The 18055-nt window shown below is 44.7% G+C and overlaps 1 protein-coding gene across 1 annotated transcript in view; it reads right to left on the reverse strand.

Annotated features, from left to right (window-relative positions):
- hsf2bp (heat shock transcription factor 2 binding protein) overlaps positions 1 to 18055 on the reverse strand; it is a 160267-nt gene that overhangs the window by 129650 nt on the left and 12562 nt on the right. The window lies entirely within an intron of this gene.

An 18055-nucleotide genomic window follows, 5' to 3' on the forward strand; every position in this document is an offset into this window, starting at 1 on the left:
AGAAATGAAATAAAATAAATGGAGGTGGTGGAGTGGAGAGCGAGGAGAGAGTTCATGCTCTGAAGTTAAGCTCAATATTCAGTCCAGATGGTTGTAAAATGCCCAATAGGAAGATGAGGTGCTGTTCCTCCAGTTTACACTGAGCTTCCCTGGAACATTGCAAAAGTCATAAGATAGACATGTGTACAGGAGAGTATTGAAATGGCAAGCGGCAGGAAGATCTGGGTCCTGCTTGCGGACGGACAAAAGGCGTTCTGCAAAGCGTTCACCCAGTCTATGTTTGACCTCCCTGATGTAGAGTAGACCGCATTGGGAGCAGAAAATACAACAGACCAGATTGAAGTGCTGCTTCACCGGAAGAGTGTTTGTGCTCTGAGATGGTGAACAGGGGGGAGGTGAAGGTGTGGTGTTCCACCTTGTATGATTGCATGAGAAGGTGCTATTGATGGTAGGTGAGGTGATGGGTGTGATGGAGCAATGGACCAGGGTGTTCTGGATGGAACAGTCCCTGCAGAATGCTGACGGGGTGAATGAGGGAAGGTGTGTTGAATGGTGGCACCTAAGCCGTATCAACAACTTCCAGTTCCCTGGCCCAAACCGCCCCCTCCTCACCATGGATGTCCTCTACACCTCCATTCCCCACCAGGATGGTCTGAAAGCTCTTTGCTTCTTCCTCGAACAGAGCCCTGAACAATCCCCATTCACTGCCACTCCTCTGTCTGACTGAACTTGTTCTCGCACGCAACAATTTCTTCTTTAACTTGTCTCAATTCCTCCAAGTAACAGATGTGACTATGGGCACCCACATGAGCCCCAGTTATGCCTGTCTCTTTATGGGCCATTCTCTGTTCCAGTTCTACTCTGGCTCCCTTTCACAACTCTTTCATCGAAACATCGATGATTATTTTGATGCCGCTTCAGGATCTCATCTGGACCTGGAAATTTTAAAATCAATTTAGGTCCAATTTCCACCCGTCTATCACCTTCACATGGTCCATCTCTTCTTTTCCCTTCCTTTACCTCTCCGACTCCATTTCTGGTGATAGACTGTCCACCAGTGTCCATTACAAGCCTATCGGTTCCCACAGCTAATAAAAGCAAATTACTACGGATGCTGGAATCTGAAACCAAAAGAGAAAATGCTAGGAAATCTCAGCAGGTCTGTCAGCATCTGTAAGGAGAGAAAAGAGCTGACGTTTCAAGTCCAGATGACCCTTTGTCAAAGCTAAAAGGCATAGAAAGTGGGAGATATTTATACTGCAGGGTGAGGGAACGAAAGATAAGTCATAGCCACAGAAACAAGGGGAAAGGCTGCTAATGACAATCTATAGAGAGAATAAAGGTGTGAATGGCCAAATGGTAGAAAAGCTGAAATCAGAGAGTAAGCTGTGACAGGTGAAGATGTGGGGGAGGGGGGAGATGGGTGGGAGAGAAATAGACTTCTTTCAATTTGGTGTATTGCATTCACTGCTTCCAATGTGGTCTCCTCTATATCGGAGAGACCAAACATGGACTGGGTGATCGCTTTGCTGAACATCTTCTGTCTGTGCGCAATCAGTTCCCTGACCTTCCCGATGCTTGCCATTTTAATACACGATCCTGCTCCCATGCCCATATGTCTGTCCTTGGCTTGCTGCAATGTTCCAGTGAAGCTCAACGCAAACTGCAGGAACGGCACCTCATCTTCCAGCAAGGTACGTTACAGCCTTCCAGTCTCAACATCAAATTCAACAACTTCAGATGATTAGCTCTATCCCACCTTGACCCCTTTGTTTTCATTTTATTTAATTTTTAACTGTTCTTAACCTTATATTTTACTGTCTTTCTTTATTTTTCTTCCCCCCTCTTTCCCCCTATATAATCCCCCCTTTCTTACGTTTTCTCCCCCTTTAGAACCATAGAACCATAGAAAATTACAGCTCAGAAACAGGCCTTTTGGCCCTTCTTGTCTGTGCCGAACCATTTTATGCCTAGTCCCACTGACCTGCACTTGGACCATATCCCTCCACACCCCTCTCATCCATGAACCCGTCCAAGTTTTTCTTAAATGTTAAAAGTGACCCCGCATTTACCACTTTATCCGGCAGCTCATTCCACACTCCCATCACTCTCTGCGTGAAGAAGCCCCCCCTAATATTCCCTTTAAACTTTTCTCCTTTCACCCTTAACCCATGCCCTCTGGTTTTTTTCTCCCCTAGCCTCAGCGGAAAAAGCCTGCTTGCATTCACTCTATCTATACCCATCAAAATCTTATACACCTCTATCAAATCTCCCCTCAATCTTCTACGCTCCAGGGAATAAAGTCCCAACCTATTCAATCTCTCTCTGTAACTCAGCTACTCAAGTCCCGGAAAAATCCTTGTGAACCTTCTCTGCACTCTTTCAATCTTATTTACATCCTTCCTGTAACTAGGTGACCAAAACTGTACACAATACTCCAAATTCGGCCTCACCAATGCCTTATATAACCTTACCATAACACTCCAACTTTTATACTCGATACTCCGATTTATAAAGGCCAATGTACCAAAGGCACTCTTTACGACCCTATCCACCTGTGACGTCACTTTTAGGGAATTCTGTACCTGTATTCCCAGATCCCTCTGTTCAACTGCACTCTTCAGAGTCCTACCATTTACCCTGTACGTTCTACTTTGGTTTGTCCTTCCAAAGTGCAATATCTCACACTTGTCTGCGTTAAATTCCATTTGCCATTTTTCAGCCCATTTTTCTAGTTGGTCCAAATCCCTCTGCAAGCTTTGAAAACCTTCCTCACTGTCCACTACACCTCCAACCTTTGTATCATCAGCAAACTTGCTGATCCAATTTAATACATCATCATCCAGATCATTGATATAGATGACAAACAACAATGGACCCAACACCGATCCCTGCGGCACACCACTAGTCACAGGCCTCCACTCAGAGAAGCAATCCTCCACAACCACTCTCTGGCTTCTTCCATTGAGCCAGTGTCTTATCCAATTTACTACCACCCCATGTATACCTAGCGACTGAACCTTCCTAACTAACCTCCCATGAGGGACCTTGTCAAAGGCCTTGCTGAAATCCAGGTAGACAACATCCACCGCCTTCCCTTCATCCACTTTCCTGGTAACCTCCTCGAAAAACTCTAATAGATTGGTCAAACATGACCTACCACGCACAAAGCCATGTTGACTCTCCCTAATAGGTCCCTGTCTATCCAAATATTTGTAGATCCTATCCCTTATCACACCTTCCAATAACTTGCCCACCACCGACGTCAAACTTACTGGCCGATAATTTCCCGGATTTCTTTTGGAACCTTTTTTAAACAATGGAACAACATGAGCCACCCTCCAATCATCCGGCACCTCCCCCGTGAATACTGACATTTTAAATATGTCTGCCAGGGCCCCTGCAAGTTCAACACTAGCTTCCCTCAAGGTCCGTGGGAATACCCTGTCCGGTCCTGGGGATTTATCCACTCTGATTTGCCTCAAGACAGCGAGCACCTCCTCCCCTTTAATCTGTAAAGGTTCCATGGCCTCCCTACCAGTTTGCGCTATTTCCGTAGACTCCATGCCCGTTTCCTCAGTAAATACGGATGCAAAAAAACCATTTCGTATCTCCCCCATCTCTTTTGGTTCCATACACAGTCTACCACTCTGGTCTTCAAGAGGACCAATTTTATCCCTCACTATCCTTTTGCTCCTAACATACCTATAGAAGCTCTTTGGATTTTCCTTCACTGTCTGCCAAAGCAACCTCATGTCTTCTTTTCGCCCTCCTGATTTCCCTCTTAAGTAGCTTCTTGCACTTTTTATACTCCTCGAGCATCTGATGTGTTCCTTGCTGCCTGTACATTTCATACAACTCTCTCTTCCTCTTAATCAGTGTTACAATCTCCCTCGAGAACCAAGGTTCCTTATTCCTATTTACTTTGCCTTTAATCCTGACAGGAACATACAAACTCTGCACTCTCAAAATTTCTCCTTTGAAGGCCTCCCACTTTCCATTTACATCCTTACCAGAGAACAGCCTGTGCCAATCCACACTTCCCAGATCCCTTCTCATTTCATCAAATTTGGTCTTTTTCCAGTTCAGAACTTCAACCCGAGGACCAGATCTATCCTTATCCACGATCAGGTTGAAACTAATGGCATTATGATCACTGGATCCAAAGTGTTCCCTCACACTCACATCCATCACCTGCCCTAACTCATTTCCCAATAGGAGATCCAATATCGCATCCTCTCTAGTTGGCACCTCTATATACTGATGTAGAAAATTCTCCTGAACACATTTTACAAACTCTACCCCGTCTAAACCTTTAACAGTATGCGAGTCCCAATCTATATGTGGAAAATTAAAATCCCCTTTGCTTCCCTTTTTTCTCAACTTTACCTCTCTCCCACCTTTCGAGCCTGCTCCGCTATTCATTTTGATCATGGCTGATCATCAAATTCAATATTCTGATCCCTCCCTCCCCCCATATCCCTTGATCCCTTTAGCTCCAAGAGCTAAATCTAATTTATATTTGAAATCACACAACGTTTTGGCCTCAACTACATTTGGTGGTCGTGAATCGGGCGGCATGGTAGCACATTGGTTAGCAGTGCTGCTTCATAGCTCCAGGGACCTGGGTTCGATTCCCGGCTTGGGTCACTGTCTGTGTGGCGTTTGCACGTTCTCCTCGTGTCTGCATGGGTTTCCTCCGGGTGCTCCAGTTTCCTCCCACAGTCCAAAGATGTGCGGGTTAGGTTGATTGGCTTTGCTAAAATTGCCCCTTAGTGTCCTGAGATGTTTAGGTTAGAGGGATATGGGGGTAGGGCCTGGGTGGGATTGTGGTCAGTGCAGACTCGATGGGCCAAATGGCCTCTTTCTGCACTGTAGGGTTTCTATGATTTCTATGAATTCCACACAGTCACCACCCTCGGTGAAGAAATTTCTCCTTGCCTCAGTTCTAAAAGGATTACACCTTATCCTCAAACTATGACCCTTACTTCTGGATTCCCCCAGCATTGGGAACATTCTTTCTGAATCTACCCTGTCTAACCCTGTTAGAATTTTATACGTTTCTGTGAGATCCCCCTCACTCTTCTAAACTCCAATCAATTTAATTCTAACCGACTTTAGTCTCTCCTCATGACAGACCTGCCATCCCAGAAATCAGCCTAGTAAATCTTTGCTGTACTCCCTCCATAGCAAGGACATCCTTCCTCAGATAAGGACACCAAAACTGCACACAATACTCCAGGTGTGGCCTCACCAACGCCCTATACAATTTCAGCAAAACATTCCTATCCCTATACTCAAATCCTCTTGCTATGAAGGCCAATATCCCATTTGCCTTCATTATTGCCTTCTGTACCTGCACGCTTGCTCTCAGCGACCAATGCACAAGGACTCCAAGATCTCGCTGAGTATCCACCTCTCTCAATTTACACCCATTCAAGTAATAATATCTTCCGAAATGAATAACCTCACATTTATCCACGTTGTACTGCATCTGCCATGCACATGCCCACACACTCAACCTGTCCAAATCACGCTGAAGCATCTCTGCATCCTCCTCACAGCTCACCCTCCCACCTAACTTTGTGTCATCTGCAAATTTGAAGATAATACATTCAGTTCCCTCTTCCAAATCATTAATGTATAACATGAACAGTTGGGATCCTAGCAGAGATCCCTGTGGAATCCCAGTAGTCACTGACTGCCAATTAGAAAAAGATCCATTTATGTCAACTCTTTGCTTCCTATCGGCTAACCAGCTTTCTATCCATCACAAGACATTCTTGCAATCCCACGTGCTTTAACTTTATATAGTAGCGTTATGTGAGACCTTGTCGAAAGCCTTCTGAAAGTCTAAATAAACCACATCCACTTGTTCTCCTTGGTCAACTCTACTAGTTACATCCTCAAACAATTCCAACACATTTGTCAAACATGATTTCCCTTTTCTAAAGTTGCCTCTTAGCTTATTTGTACCAAGAAAAATAACCCTAACCTGTTCAATTTCTCCTCATAGGTATGTGTCGATACTGTGCCTTTAAGAAATGTATTTTAGTCATGTTTCTATGCTGAATGTGTTTAATTGTCCCTTCCATTTTATCGGAGCCATTGTGTCTGGTTCCAGAAGCACTGTATTGTGACTACAGCAACATAACTGATCTTAATTGATGCAATTTGTTTTGACCTGAACTAATGTTGAGCTCTGTTGTTTTGTGTTTTCCCCAGGGATATTTCAGAATGGGGCTTGATTAGGTTTATTGAAAGGTAAGGTCATATGACTCGGTACAGCTAGGCTTTCACAGAGAATAGGAGTTTGCACATTCTCCCTGTGTCTGCGTGTTTCCTCCGGGTGCTCCGGTTTCCTCCCACAGTCCAAAGATGTGCAGGTCAGGTTGATTGACCATGCTAAATTGCCCCTTAGTGTCAGGAGGACTAGCTAGGGTAAATATTGGAGTTATGGGAATAGGGCCTGGGTGGGAGTATGGTCGGTGCAGACTCGATGGGCCGAATAGCCTCCTTTTGTACTGTAGCGATTCTATTCTAACTCAAGGCAGTCTGTTCTAGGGTAGTTTTGAGAGAGACTGTTTTCTCTGTATCTCTCGCTCTGCTTGAAGTGGAATCTGCCAAGAAATAAACCTTTTCCTCTGAGATTCTACTGTTCATGGGTGACGTTTTCTCTGGAAGTTGCTGCATGGGAACTAGAAGACAGGTGTCAATGTGAATCACCCTCCAGAACTGACAAAAGGTTGAAAATCTAGTACCTACATAAGCATCTTTGATTTTAGGGCTAATTGGTTCTAAAGAAAGGATTCAAGTCTGTGGGGGATATTGTTAAATTGGAACAATAGAGATCGCTATCTGTTAAGGATTATACTTTGTTATTGTTAAGTATTTTAATTGGTAGAAGTCATGCTAATTCTTTTTTGTTATATTCGAACTGTGTTCTTAAATAAAGTTTGTTTTGATAAAAGCTTCCTAGTGGGTCACTTGAATCATATTTGTAGTGAAACACCTTGAGCTCACCCCAATGCCAAAATCAAATGTAAAAGTTAGGGTCTAGGCTAACTTCATAAAATACCTTAGAGTTTCTGATCTGATCTTTAACAAATGGGGGGCTCTTTGCGGGATTAAAATCTATGTTCCTTGTTTGGTCTGGGATTATTGGATTCGAAGACAGTGAATGGTGAATAGATTTGTGTTTTCTTTTCAGGTGTTGCATTCGGTCAGTTTAAATAGGGAGTGCCTTGTGGAATAGCTTTTTCAGTAGCTAAAAGTTTCCTGGGAGTAGAAGTCACTCAGGGTGGTTTACAATTAAAATTGCCAGAAACACAGTCAGAATCATTGGAAATGGTTAGAATTCAATTATAGATGAAACAGACTGAATTAGAAGCAAAAGCAAGAGAAAGAGAGGAACAAGGAACAAAATAAGGAGCAAAATAATTAAAACACCTTGAACATGAAAAGGAAATGAAATAGTTTGAATGGCGATTAAAAGTAGGACAAAAAGGAAGAAAGAATAGCTCTAGCAGAGGGAAAAGAGAGAAGGAGAATAGCCCTGGCAGAACAAAAAGAAATAGAAATTGAGCTTCAGAAGCTAACTGAAAAGTGAACGTCTACTTAAAATGATGGAGGTAAGGTAAAGTCTGGGGGTAGTGATGAGGATAATGAGGAAGAGCGAACCCACTGTAGTCAAAAACCTGGTGGGGATCTGTTTAAATATGTCTGAGCATTGCCAAAGTTTGATGAGAATGATTTCATTTGAGAAAGTAACCAAAACAAATTAAATGGCCTCATACCAAGTGGGTATTATTGATTCAAGCAAAGTTGGTAGGGAGAGCAAGTAAGGTGTTTGTGTCACGATCAGAGGAGGTATCTAGGGATTATAATGAGGTGAAAAAGCCATCTGAAATGCGAACCAGTACCAGAAGCCTACAGATAAGAGTTTAGAAATCTAAGGAAGGAACCTGGTCAAACATACATAGAATTTGAAAGGATCTAACAAACTAATTTTGACAGATGGTTAAGGGCCTTGAAAATGGACCAAACGTATGATGCCACAGATAAACAGTTATTTTGGAGGACCTTAAAACTTCACTTTCCGAAGTAGTGAGAATTCATATGGAAGAGCAAAGGGTTAAAACTACGAAGTTACAACAGTAATGGCAGATGATTATGAGTTAGTTCATAAATCAAAATTTGGTTTCCGACATCAGTTTCAGCCCATGATAGAAAAGGGAAATCCTTGGGTGTGAAATAGTAAAGACAGCGTACCTCAGGTTAACAAGGAAATACATGAAGGCGAGAAGAGAAGCGTTCGGTTATAGAAGGTGAGGTTGGAGAGTCCAGTGAGAAGTGATGGTAGGAGTAATGAAGAGTAATAAAGACATTATCTTGTCCAGGAATACAGCTTATCTTGGGCAAAAATATCGCTGGATCACAGGTGGAAGTGATGCCTACTGTGGTTGAAAAGCTGGAAAATCAAACAACTGAGTTGTTAAAGGGCACGTTTCCTGATTGTGTGGTAATAAGGTCACAAAGTCACAGGCTAAGGAAAGAGGAGAAATCAAAGAGTGAAGATAAAAAAGTTGAAGTTCAATTGTCAGAGACCACTTTCGATTAGATGAATGAAAAAGAGCATGAACAGGCGGAAAACAAAGTGGATATTTTTAGTTCAGGAGTTAGCAGAATGTAGACCTCTATCAGGTCCCCCCTCAGCCTCTGTCCAGTTCTAGTTTTCACTAGTTTATTCAACCTCTCCTCATAGTCAACATCCTGGTGAACACTCTTTGCACTCTCTGCAAAGCTTTCACGTCCTTCTGGTTGTATGGTGACCAGGACTGCACGCAATACTCCCAAGTGCAGCCTAACCAAGGTATTATATAGCTGCAACATGATTTCCCAACTCCTGTACTCAATGGCCCGGCTGATGAAGGCAAGCATACATTTGCTTTCTTAATCACCTTGGCCACCTGTGTTCCCACTTTTAGGGAACTGTGGACCTGCACAGCCAGATCCCTCTGTATGTTAATGTTCATAAGGGTTCTGCCATTTACAGTATAATTCACACTTAAATTCCACTGGAGCAAGCTGAGAGGGAGTGCTGGTGAGAGATTGATTGAATTATTTATTTATTTAATTAGTCAGCTAGTGTGTGTTTTTTTTTGGCCTTTACTTTTGTAGTAGTATTTTTCTTAAGTTTAAAGTGAAAACCGGAAGTGGGCTGCGAAGGAGTCTGGGAAGGGTTTTTATTTTAACTTTAAAAGTCAGTTACCTGGGAGGTTCCCCCTCATTGTTCCACTGGAGCAAGCTGAGAGGAAGTGATTGGAGGTAGGAGTGCTGGTGAGAGATTGATTGGATTATTTATTTATTTAATTAGTCAGCTCGTGTGTGTTTTGTTTTGGCCTTTACTTTTGCAGTAGTATTTTTCTTAAGTTTAAAGTGAAAACCGGAAGTGGGCTGCTAAGGAGTCTGGGAAGGGTTTTTTAAGCGTGCGAAGTATAAAAGGTAGGCTGCAGTATACAGCGGGCAGCGTCGGGAGCGGGCAGTGGAGTGCGTGGGAAGCAGAGTGTGAGCTATAAGGCTTTGGCTCACAGGGCTTAGGCAGAAAGGGCGAGCAGGGGTGAGTTTAAATTCATTTTTGCACTTTCTACCTGGTACTGGCAAGGTATCTAGAGGGGATGGGTGTGCAGGCAGTGCTATGTTCCTCTTGCACTATGTTTGAGGTGAGGGACGACGACAGTGTCCCTGCTGATTACACCTGTGGGAAGTGCACCCATCTGCAGCTCCTCCAAAACCGTGTTAGGGAACTGGAGCTGGAGTTGGATGAACTTAGGATCATTAGGGACGCAGAGGTGGCCAGAGACAGAAGCTTTAGGAATACAGTTACTCCGAGGAATGAAAACAGATGGGTGATGGTGAGAGGGGCTGGGAGGAAGCAGTCCGTGCAGGGATCCCCTGTGGTCGTTCCCCTTAGCAACAAGTATTCCGCTTTCGATACGGTTGAGGGGGATGACATACCAGTGGTGAGCCGCAGTGAGAGGATCTCCAGCACTGTGTCCGTCTCTGTGGCTCGGGAGGGTAAGGGGCAGAGAGGGAGGGCAATAGTTATTGGGGACTCGTTAGTTAGAGGGATAGATAGGAGGTTCTGTGGCAGCAAAAGAGATTCACGGATGGTATGTTGCCTACCGGATGCCAAGGTCTGTGACGTCTCAGACCGTGTTTTCCGGATTCTGAAGGGGGAGGGGAAACAGTCACAAGTCGTGGTACACATTGGTACCAACGACATAGGTAAGAGAAGGGACGGGGATTTAAAGCAGGAATTTCTGGAGCTGGGCTGGAAGCTGAGAGCCAAGACAAAACATGTGGTCATCTCTGGTACGTTGCCGGTGCCACGTGATAGCGAGTTGAGGAACAGGGAGACAGTGCAGTTAAACATGTGGTTGCAGGGATGGTGGAGGAGGGAGGGTTTCAGATACGTGGATAATTGGAACACATTCTGGGGAAGGTGGGACCTGTACAAACAGGACGGGGTGCACCTGAACCAGAGGGGCACCAATATCCTGGGAGGAAAATTTGATACGGCTCTTCAGGGGGGTTTAAACTAATTTGTCAGGGGAGTGGGAAAAGGAGTTGTAGTCCAGAAGTCAGTGAGGGTGGTGAGGTATTGGGCAAGGTATCAGGGTCAAGGGTGGGTAGCGGTAGACAGGAAGGTGGGTTGAAGTGTGTCTACTTCAATGCAAGGAGCATCCGGAACAAGGTAGATGAACTTGGGGCGTGGATTGGAACTTGGGACTACGATGTTGTGGCCATTACGGAGACGTGGGTAGAACAAGGACAGGAATGGTTGTTGGACATTCCGGGGTATAGATGTTTCAGTAAGTGTAGGGAAGCTGGTAAAAGAGGTGGAGGAGTGGCATTGTTAATCAAGGATAGTTGAACGGCTGCGGAAAGGCACTTTGAGAGGGATCTGCACACTGAGGTAATATGGGCTGAAGTTAGAAATAGGAAAGGAGCGGTCACGTTGTTAGGAGTTTACTATAGGCCCCCAAATAGTAATAGAGATGTGGAGGAAGAAATTGCTAAGCAGATTATGGATAGGTGTGGGGGTCACAGGGTAGTTGTCATGGGGGACTTTCACTTTCCAAATATTGAATGGAACCTTTGTAGGTCAAATAGTTCGGATGGGGCAGTTTTTGTGCAGTGTGTGCAGGAGGGTTTCCTGACACAATATGTGGATAGGCCGACAAGAGGTGAGGCCACATTGGATTTGGTACTGGGAAATGAACCGGGCCAAGTGTTAGATTTGGTTGTGGGAGAGCACTTTGGAGATAGTGACCACAATTCGGTGACTTTTGTTATTGCAATGGAGAGGGATAGGGCCGTACGGCAGGGCAAGGTTTATAATTGGGGGAGAGGTAATAATGATGCGATTAGGCAAGAATTAGGGGGCATAAGTTGGGAACAGAAACTGTCAGGGAAAGGAACTAATGAAAAGTGGAACTTTTTCAAGGAACAAATACTGGGTGTCCTTGATAGGTATGTCCCTGTCAGGCAGGGAGGAAATGGCCGAGTGAGGGAGCCATGGTTCACGAAAGAGGAGGAATGTCTTGTGAAAAGGAAGAGGGAAGCTTATGTAGGGATGAGGAAACAAGGTTCAGATGGCTCGATTGAGGGTTACAAGTTAGCAAGGAATGAGCTGAAAAAGGGGCTTAGGAGAGCTAGGAGGGACATGAGAAGTCCTTGGCGGGTCGGATCAAGGAAAACCCCAAGGCTTTTTACTCTTATGTGAGGAATAAAAGAATGACCAGGGTGAGGTTAGGGCCGGTCAAGGACAGTAGTGGGAACTTGTGTATGGAGTCAGTAGAGATAGGAGAGGTGATGAATGAATACTTTTCTTCAGTGTTCACCAAGGAGAGGGGCCATGTTTTTGAGGAAGAGAAGGTGTTACAGGCTAATAGGCTGGAGGAAATAGATGTTCGGAGGGAGGATGTCCTGGCAGTTTTGAATCAACTGAAGGTCGATAAGTCCCCTGGGCCTGATGAAATATATCCTAGGATTCTTTGGGAGGCAAGGGATGAGATTGCAGAGCCTATGGCTTTGATCTTTGTGTCCTCGCTGTCCACGGGGATAGTGCCAGAGGACTGGAGAATGGCGAATGTTGTTCCTCTGTTTAAGAAAGGGAATAGAAATGACCCTGGTAATTATAGACCGGTTAGTCTTACTTCGGTGGTTGGTAAATTGATGGAAAAGGTCCTTAGGGATGGGATTTACGACCATTTAGAAAGATGCGGATTAATCCGGGATAGTCAGCACGGATTCGTGAAGGGCAAGTCGTGCCTCACAAATTTGATAGAATTTTTTGAGGAGGTAACTAAGTGTGTTGATGAAGGTAGGGCAGTTGATGTCATATACATGGATTTTAGTAAGGCGTTTGATAAGGTCCCCCATGGTCGGCTTATGATGAAAGTGAGGAGGTGTGGGATAGAGGGAAAGTTGGCCAATTCGATAGGTAACTGGCTGTCTGATTGAAGACAGAGGGTGGTGGTGGATGGAAAATTTTCGGATTGGAGGCAGGTTGCTAGCGGAGTGCCACAGGGATCAGTGCTTGGTCCTCTGCTCTTTGTGATTTTTATTAATGACTTAGAGGAGGGGCCGAAGGGTGGATCAGTAAATTTGCTGATGGCACCAAGATTGGTGGAGTAGTGGATGAGGTGGAGGGCTGTTGTAGGCTGCAAAGAGACAGAGATAGGATGCAAAGCTGGGCTGAAAAATGGTCAATGGAGTTTAACCCTGATAAATGTGAGGTGATTCATTTTGGTAGGACTAATTTAAATGTGGATTACAGGGTCAAAGGTAGGGTTCTGAAGACTGTGGAGGAACAGAGAGATCTTGGGGTCCATATCCACAGACCTCTAAAGGTTGCCACTCAAGTGGATAGAGTTGTGAAGAAGGCCTATAGTGTATTAGCTTTTATTAACAGGGGTTGGAGTTTAAGAGCCGTGGGGTTATGCTGCAACTGTACAGGACCTTGGTGAGACCACATTCCAACATTTGGAATATTGTGTGCAGTTCTGGTCACCTCACTATAAGAAGGATGTGGAAGCGCTGGAAAGAGTGCAGAGGAGATTTGCCAGGATGCTGCCTGGTTTGGAGGATAGGTCTTATGAGGAAAGGCTGAGGGAGCTAGGGCTGTTCTCTCTGGAGTGGAGGAGGCTGAGGGGAGACTTAATAGAGGTTTATAAAATGATGAAGGGGATAGATAGAGTGAATGTTCAAAGACTATTTCCTCGGGTGGATGGAGCTATTACAAGGGGGCATAACTATCGGGTTCGTGGTGGGAGATATAGGAAGGATATCAGAGGTAGGTTCTTTACGCAGAGAGTGGTTGGGGTTTGGAATGGACTGCCTGCAGTGATAGTGGAGTCAGACACTTTAGGAACATTTAAGCGGTTATTGGATAGGCACATGGAGCACACCAGGATGATAGGGAGTGGGATAGCTTGATCTTGGTTTCAGATAAAGCTCGGCACAACATCGTGGGCCAAAGGGGTCTGTTCTGTGCTGTACTGTTCTATGTTCTATGTCAATTTAATCCTCCAAAATGTATCACCTCGCATTTGTCTGGATTAAATTCCACCTGCCATTTCTGTGCCCCAGTCTCCAATCTATCGTGTCATCTGCAAACTTACTAATCAGACCACCCACATTTTCCTCCAGATCATTTATATATACTACAAACAGAGGTCCCAGAACCGATCACTGCAGAACACCACTAGCTACAGATCTCCATTCTGAAAAACACCCTTCCACTGCTATTCTGTCTTCTATGACCAAGCCAGTTCTGTATCCATCTAGCCAGCCCTCCCTGAATCCCATGTGATTTTAGTTTTTGTACCAGTCTGCCATGTGGGACATCATCAAAAGCCTGGCCTTTTCTGGTAATTTAAAATGCCTTTGCTTTGAATTTAATATTATCCCTTATTTCTTTTGTATGCCATGGTTGAGCCAGCTTTCCTTTTACCTTTGCACCTACGACGCTACTGTGCCTTTAAGGAATGTATTTTAATCCTGTTGCTCTGCGGTTTCTTTCGCAGGTACTGAGCTGTCTGTCCTTTTATTGTTCCTAGAATCATATAATAGGCTTTTCGTTGATTTTTAATTTGGCATAATGCACTGTCCTGGAGTTTATGACTCTTTTGAATTGTTGGGAAGAATGATTGACAAGTCAAATGGGACAGATTCTTTCTTACAGAACTTTACTTTCAGTTTTAGTTAGCAGCTCTTAGACTCCAGACTGAAAAGCAATATTTTTGTGCCTCTCCCTGGTATTGGAAATTTAAATCTTGGTGGCTGGCTCGCTAGTAACTAGAGGAAAGGAGTGCCTCTGTTTCTTGAAGTGGTTGGCTGGCCAAAGGCTAGAGGCCAGCACTGACTCTATCTCTACCTCAGGTTGTGCTAGGAGCTACAGAATGGGGAAGTCAGTTTCAATTATCCATCCAAAGGATGCAGTCACAGCAGGTGCTGCAAAACTGTAAGGTCCAGCATCATATGAGTATACTTACTTTCTGTGTTAAGCTTGGAACCAAGGTTTATGTTCGTAAGAATGTGTGCTGTGGAGGGATTGTCTACAGAGTCACTGTGGGTGGAAGTTCGGATGCCGGGTCCGGATGGGATGTACCCCAGGTTCATGTGGGAGGCGAGGGAAGAAATTGCAGAGCCTCTGGCGATGATCTTTGCGTCGTCGACGGAGATGGGGGAGGTGCCGGAGGATTGGGGATGTGGTTCCTATTTTCAAGAAGGGGAATAGGGATAGCCCAGGAAATTACCGACCGGTAAGTCTAACCTCAGTGGTTGGTAAGCTGATGGAGAAGATCCTGAGGGACAAGATTTATGAGCATTTAGAGAGGTTTAGTATGCTCAAGAATACTCAGCATGGTTTTGTCAAAGGCAGATCGTGCCTTTCGAGCCTGGTGGAGTTCTTTGAAAATGTGACTAAACACATTGACGAAGGGAAAGTGGGAGATGTGGTTGATATGGATTTTAGCAAGGCGTTCGATAAGGTCCCCCATGCAAGACTTCTTGAGAAAGTGAGAGGGCATGGGATCCAAGGAGCTGCTGCCCTGTGGATCCAGAACTGGGTTGCCCAAAAGAGGCAGAGAGTGGGTTTAGATGGGTCTTTTCGTAATGGAGGTCAGTCACCAGTGGAGTGCCCCAGGGATCTGTTCTGGGACCCTTGCTGTTTGTCATTTTCATAAATGACCTGGATGAGGAAGTGGAGGGATGGGTTGGTAAGTTTGCTGACGACACGAAGGTTGGTGGGGTTGTGGATAGTCTGGAGGGATGTCAGAAGTTAGAGGGACATAGATAGGATGCAAGACTGGGCGGACAAGTGGCAGATGGACTTCAACCCAGATAAATGCATAGTGGTCCATTTTGGCACGTCAAATGGGATGAAGGAGTACAATATAAAGGGAAAGACTCTTAGTACGGTAGAGGATCAGAAGGACCTTGGGGTCCGGGTCCATAGGACTCTAAAATCGGCCCCGCAGGTGGAGGAGGTGGTTAAGAAGGCGTATGGTGTGCTGGCCTTTATCAATCGAGGGATTGAGTTTAGGAGTCCGGGGATAATGATGCAGCTATATAAGGCCCTCGTCAGACCCCACTTGGAGTACTGTGCTCAGTTCTGGTCGCCTCATTACAGGAAGGATGTGGAAAAGATTGAAAGGGTGCAGAGGAGATTTACAAGGATGTTGCCTGGATTGAGTGGCATGCCTTATGAGGATAGGCTGAGGGAGCTTGGTCTTTTCTCCTTGGAGAGACGTAGGATGAGAGGGGACCTAATAGAGGTATATAAGATGTTGAGAGGCATAGATCGGTTGGACTCTGAGGCTTTTTCCCAGGGTGGAAAAGGCTGCTACGAGAGGACACAGGTTTAAGGTGCTGGGGGGTAGGTACAGGGGAAATGTTCGGGGGAAGTTTTTCACACAGAGGGTGGTGGGCGAGTGGAATCGGCTGCCGTCAGTGGTGGTGGAGGCAAACTCAATAGGGTCTTTTAAGAGACTCCTGGATGAGTACATGGAGCTTAATAGGATGGAGGGTTATAGGTAGGCCTAAAAGGTAGGGATATGTTCGGCACAACTTGTGGGGCCAAAGGGCCTGTTTTGTGCTGTAGTTTTTCTCTGCTCCTAATACTGGCTTGGAACAGTATTTGTAGTTGTTAAGGTCTATCATGGTTGTTTTTATCTTGTGTCTAATTGGTAAGTTATTGCAAATTGTCTTACTATATGTCAACTGTAATCTTAATTAAACTTTGTTTGATAAAAGCTCCCTAGTGGGTCATTTGAATTATAGCTGGAGAGAAACATCTTATGTTTACCCGTGCCAAACATCAAAGCATAAAACTTATGATCTGGGCTGACACCATAAAACACCTTGAAGTTTTTGACCTGGATTATAATGCACCAGACAGGAATGAACGAACAGGGCAGCACCGTGTCAGAGCCTCAGTGCCAGGGACCCAGTTTCAATTTCAGCCTTGGGTGACTGTCTGTGTGGAGTTTTCACGTTCTTCCCGTATCTGTGTGGTTTTCCTCCAGGTGTTCCAGTTTCCTCCCACAGTCCAAAAATGTGCAGGTTAGGTGAATTGGCCATGGTAAATTGCCCCTTCATGTTCCAAGATGTGTAGGTTAAGGGGGATAGGGCAAATGTGTCGGATTGCGGGGATACTGCAGGGAATAAGCCTGGTAAGATGCCCTGTCATACCCTCATATTTCCCTTTATTAAGATTCAGGACCATAGTTTGGATTCAACTATTTCACTCTCCATCTTAATTAAAAATTCTATCATACTATGGTTGCTCTTCCCCAAGGGATCCTGCACAACAAGATTGTTAATTAATCATAAGACCATATGAAACAGGAACAGGAGTAGGCCATTCGCCCCTTGAGCCTGCTCACCATTTAATAAGGTCATGGATGTTCCGATATTCCTTACATCCATTTTCCTGTCCTTTCTCTTTATTCTCTTCCTGGGAATATCTATCTATCTCACCGTTAAATACACAAGGGCTTTGCCCCCACAGCTCTCTATGGCAAGGAGTTCTAAAGATTCAGAACCCTCTGAGAAGAAATTCCACCTCATCTCAGTCTTAAATTGGCACCTCTTTATTCTGGGACTATGTCCTCTGGTCCTACACTGTCCTATGAAGAGAAATGTCCTCTCAGTATTTACCCTATCAAGCTCCTTAAGAATCCTCTATGTTACAATGAAATCATCCGTCATTCTTATAAATTCCAGTGAATAGAGTCCCAACCTGTTTAACCTTTCCTCATAAGACAGTTCCTCTATACCAAGGATTATCCTAGTGAACCATCTCTGAACTGCCTCTATTTTTGTGTCATCTTTCCTTAAATAAGGAGTCCAAAACTGCTCACTACTCCAGATGTGGACTCTTGTACAGTTGCAGCAAAACTTCCCAGTGGCACAGTGGTCAGCACTGCTGCTTCACAGTGCCTGGGATCCAGGTTCAATTCCGGCCTTAGCTGACTGTGTAGAGTTTACACATTCTCCCCATGTGTGTGTGTGGGTTTTGTCTGGGTGTTCTGGTTACCTCCCACATCCAAAGATGTGGAGGTTAGGTGGATTGGCCATGCTAAAATTGCCCCTTGATGTCAGGGATTAGCAGGATAAATACTTGGGGTTCCTGGGTGGGTGTCAGTGCAGGCTCAATGGGCTGAATGGTCTTCTTCTGCACTGTAGGGAGTCTATGACTATGATACTCCAACCCTCCTGAAATAAGGACCAACATTCCATTAGCCTTCCTGATTACCTGTTGTACCTGATTGCTAGCTTTCAGTGTTTTGTGCACAAGTACCCCCAAGTCCCTTTCTCCGTTTAAATATTCTGTTCTTTTGTTCTCTCTTCCGAAATAATCAACTTCACATATTCCCACATTATACTCCATTTACCAACTTTTTACCCACTTACTTAACCTATCAATATCTCTTTGTAAACTGTACCCCTCTCGCAACTTGCTTTCCACCTATTTTTGTGTCAT

Source organism: Mustelus asterias, chromosome 17, assembly GCF_964213995.1.
Source record: "Mustelus asterias chromosome 17, sMusAst1.hap1.1, whole genome shotgun sequence".
NCBI classification, from domain to species: Eukaryota; Metazoa; Chordata; class Chondrichthyes; order Carcharhiniformes; family Triakidae; genus Mustelus; species Mustelus asterias.